Consider the following 5,070-nt stretch of genomic DNA (forward strand, 5'->3'; position numbering starts at 1 on the left):
TTTGTTTTAACTAAATCAGCAGTGATGGACACACCTGAGCTTTCCATAGCCATAATCATAGGACTATATGACTCTGGTAACCCGGCTAATAATAATGTGCCGAGCCACTCATCATCTACAATGAATTTTATATTACGAAGCTTGTGTGCACATGTGATGATTTTGTTGACATAGTTCTCAACACTACCACAACTTTCCAGATCTGTTGTAATTAGTTCTCGCAGAAGACCTACCTTCCTCAACAAGCCGGAGTCATCAAAAGCCTTTCTCAGGTTATCCCATACCTCCTTAGCCGTGGTGGCATCCTGGATATGAACATAGTTCATAGGGTCAACTAGAAGGACTATTTTTGACCTTGCCTTCGTATCTTCGGTCTTCGTAAAAGCCATGCCCGATGTCTCGACACATTTCCACAAATCTTCATGCTCTAAAAAGGTTTTCACCGCGAAACTCCATGTAGGATAATTATCACGGCCCGCCAAACGATCAATTTGAGCAAAACGGGGGTCCGCCATTGTAAGCTGAAAAGTTAATGACGTCGCGACGTATCACGAAATCAATTTGCATCAACGTGATGCCTATCACTTTATAAATCCTACTTCCCTATTTCTATCCGGGCGTCTGGGCCCATAACCTGTTACAAACTATTTTAGAGTAGGGATGGCGATCTGAGATCGATTAATCGAAGAATCGATTTTTCGAGCAGAAAATATCGATTTTTTAAATCGATATGAAGTACTGTGTCGATTCACTGAATCGATATATCACCCTTGAAAATCGACATTCGATTTTTTCTGTTTTGGTATAAACCATACAATTATTTGCATTTAGTTGAATGTGCCTGAATTATAAGAGTGCTGCCGGTTAAAGAGTTAACTACTCATAAACTCGCGAGATGGCTGTATGTTTAGTATCCTTTACTCGCCTCTCTTTAATAAAAAAGTTACGTTTGTAGTCTTTGACTTTATGTATTTATAATCTGTGACGATTGATATTGCATTATTCATTTGTTGTTGTCGTTTAATGAATACTGTTATTAGCGTAATATAAGTATTTTCATGATTGATTTTCATCAGATTTTCATGTAGTGTTTGTTGCGAAATAATAACTAATTGAGAGTAGGTAAGTAAATAAGTAAAGCGCTTCTTATTTTTTACTTTGACGCTATTATTTTCAGTTTGTTCTGTTAGTTGTGATTATCATTTAAATTTACTTTTACACAGGAATAATCAGCATTGAAATAACTAATAAGTAATATGTGGAATTCTTATTGATGGAAGTGTTCATACTTCATTCACGATTACTTTATGTCCAATTATCTATTTAACGTCAAACCATCAAATTATTCATCTTGTTTACAGAAAAAATAGTAAAGCTCCCATTATCATTTTAAAAATAAACTATCGCTTTTACTCTAATTTTATTATAATCAAGTAATCGCCAGGCTAGGGATGGCGATTCTTTCCGAAAAATATCAATTTTTAAAGCAATTCGTATCTTAATTAATCGATTCACATTTGGTGCTATTTTTATATAAAGGTTACTTTTTTATAAAATGTTAAACTATTCTTTCATATATTTTATAAGAATATTTTATTCTTTTAAATTCATTAAGAAATTATGCTAACTAATCCTAATAGGATTTTGAATATTACTCGAAACTAGTGACTAATTACTTAAAATATCATTGTTTATCAAGTTTAATACATAAAATAAATGAGGAATAAATATATTTTTTCAGCATGTCGGGTAGAAGTGATTTATGGAATCATTTTATTAAAAAAGACTTCGGAGGCACATGCAAATATTGTCACCAGGACGTAAAAACTAAGGGAAACTGAGCATTGGGAACTATAGTTCCCAGTTATAATTCCCAATGCTTAATATTTAAACTTTTAACTCTTACCTTATTTTTTACTTTTTTGCAATCAATAAAAACATTCAGTATATAAATACTTATTTTTTTTTATAGTTGATCTTATAGTTTGATACGGTAATAAAAATAATTGTTATTTTTGAATTCCCTGATTTTATTGATAAGATATCGTTAATTGCAATATTAATCTTGTTTTTAGTAAAATTGATACAAATTTACATTGTAAACGCAAACTTGAAAAAAAGATCGATTTTTTAAGAATCGATTTTGTAGGCCTCGATTTTTTCGTGAATCGATTCATTAGACTACGATTCGAATCGATTTAAAAATCGATCTTTTTCGTAAAGAATCGCCATCCCTATTTTAGAGTAGGAATTTAGTAAAGAGAAATAAATAAAACAGCTGAGTTAGACAATGGTGCGAACCGCTCAATATCTTGGAACAGACAGGGGCGATATATTTATTATAACAGACTACATTGACAGATACAGATTACATTGACTGATACAGACTACATAATATTAAGTGGATGCGTTCAGTTTAACAATCTTAATATTCTAATATGTTCTATAAGGGTGCTATGTAAACGCTCTATCATTCCGTTTTCATTAGGACTGTGAGGTGCTATCATATGGTGATTTATTTTATGTAGGCGTAGGAATTCAGCAAATACTTGATTTGTGAACTCTGTTCCTCTATCGGAAATTAAAGTCATAGGTGATCCATGATGTGTCATGAAAGTTAATAGTTTATCAATTATGTTTGGAGCTGTACAGTCATTAAGTCGGTATGCTTGAGCATACTTAGAAAATGCGTCAATGAAAGTCAAAAATTTATCTTGTTCTAAGGTCAAGACGTCTATGTGAACTGTTTCAAATGGTCGAGAAGGCGGCGGTACAATTTTAAACTCTGGGTGTACGGGATTACGGTCGTATTTTGCGGAGTTACAGATTGGGCATATGCTTATGTAATTAACTATATCATGTTTCATTTTAGGCCAGAAATACCTTTGGGATAAGGACATATATGTTTCATTTATTCCGCGGTGGTTGGTTTTACCTTCATGATATTTTCTAATCGTGTCCTGTTGGGTTACATAATCTCTAATATTTTCAACTTGCCGTATAATTAACAAGTAATAATTTCATAGATGAGCTTCGAAAAGTGTTTTGGATAATAGGTACTCAACATTTTTCCTAAGGGTTCGACGAGTATAGCAGTACGTATTTTCGGATCTACATATTTTTTAATTATGGCGATAATTTCTTGTTGAAGGCTGTTCTCATTAATTTGTACAGAGACGCGCGAAAAATTCTCAAAAGGTCTATTAAGAACGGGTTTAGTTGAGGGTGAGTTATTTGTGATTTTTATTAGGATTTGCTTTCGAAACAAGTTAAGAGGGTCTTCACTTATGGGGATGTCAAGTATTGGACTTTCGCGACTAGTATGTTTTGTACCTTCCTGATTTATATCAGCGCTTTCGTCAGTGCTGTAGGCTCTTAAAGTTGGTGCAGTATCAGTCGATGAAAGGCTAATAAGAGGTCGCTCGTCAGGACATGTCACAGTCGATTCGGAGTCAGATAAATTAACTACTAATGATCCTACCGACTGCGCCAATTATATTTCACCCGCCGGTGCACTCCAAAAAAAACCAATTTAATATTAAACTAATTTATTATAATTACAAATTAATAGAGTGATGTCAAGCGCGATGCTTACAAGAATGAATTCCTAAAACTAAGTACTATATCTAGCGTCGCCGGTGGCGTCCTTCGTCAGCAGAAATCCTATATTGTTAGGTGCAGGGCTGGCACATAACTAACTATTCCCTTTTGTGTTCTTATAGTTACATAGGTTTATTTGTGTGTGTGATTTGTTCTTGGATATAGCCATATCTCATTGTCTGTTGGATATATCTTTTGTGAATTCATGGATTGCAATAGTGATAACTCTGATGTCTTATCTCTGGAATCGTCCGATTGTGACTCCTTCCATAGTATAGACTCTTCCACGCCTCCCCTACCTGATTTCTTATCCTCTATTTTCCAAAACTTGTCTAAGTACTTTAACGTTATACCCATTAGCTCTCAAAGTGTTCTAGCTCATCACACAGATCTGCTCGCGTTGGCTTCTAACTTCCTGCTGTCGCTTTCTCATACCATCACCTTCTCTATCTCTCATTTAATGCGAAGCCACCCAAGCAGTAACCGACAGTGGTTATGCGTCGCAGCTATGGTGGAATCGATCATGAGAGCCTGCTTAGTGATGCGTTCAAATTTGACTAGAGTGGTCTATACGACTAAGCCTTCCTCGATGACAAGGTGCTCAAGCTGTTCACCTATTCTATCACAAACCTCTATGATAAGCACGCCCCAGTGAGACGTGTTAAACTTAAACATTTCTCTGATTATATAAAAAGTTTGATTCACAAAAAAACAGAGCCAAAGCTAAAATGAGAGCTGCCAAATCTGATGCAGAGCGCGAAAAATATAAAGTAGTTCGTAATCGTTGTAACACTCGCTGTCGTTCTCTGTCGTCTGCTCAAAGACAACATATTCACGATTCAATATCCAATGGCGACACCACGGAAATCTGGAAGTTCCTCAAAAACTTGGGGATTGGCAGAGCGGCACAGAATAATATTTCTTCAGCTCATTCATTCATTCATTGATATAGACAATCTTTACTCTCACTTTCCTCTTACTCCTTACTACCCATGATAAATCTTCTCTTGAGAAGACACTCAATAATCTAGCATCTCTTCCTCTCCTCTTCTTTTTGTATAATATGTCATTCAGTATTTGCTATTCTTGAATCTGTAAGATTAGCTTTGTAGTTTTAGTTAGTTATTAATATTGTTTTTTTTATTTTCTCTAGATTAAGGTTCTATAGATTAATATAAATATATTTTGTTTTTTATATAACTTCTGGTTATGCACTTCTTGCACTCATCATTTTTTATTTATTGTTTTCTTTTCTTACTAGGGTTGCCTGGAAGAGATCGCTTATTAGCGATAAGGCCGCCCGTTGCATCCCTTGTAATTTATATGTATTGTGTTATTTGTGTTTCTTTCTAGCCACGAAGTATGAATAAATAAATAAAATATTATCACAGCAAACTAGTATTTCTAATTCCCAGTTGGGGCGTTGAAACTGTTATCCGATAATGTCCCCATATTTTGTGGGATCGGTAC

The 5,070-nt window shown here is 34.6% G+C and overlaps 1 long non-coding RNA gene across 1 annotated transcript; it reads left to right on the plus strand.

Annotated features, from left to right (window-relative positions):
* The first annotated feature begins 664 nt into the window (after positions 1–664).
* Positions 665–1,953, plus strand: LOC123690534. The gene is made up of 2 exons (XR_006751159.1): positions 665–1,122; positions 1,742–1,953. It is a non-coding gene; the product is annotated as an uncharacterized LOC123690534 (long non-coding RNA).
* Positions 1,954–5,070: the final 3,117 nt, after the last annotated feature.

Source organism: Pieris rapae, chromosome W, assembly GCF_905147795.1.
Source record: "Pieris rapae chromosome W, ilPieRapa1.1, whole genome shotgun sequence".
NCBI lineage: Eukaryota > Metazoa > Arthropoda > Insecta > Lepidoptera > Pieridae > Pieris > Pieris rapae.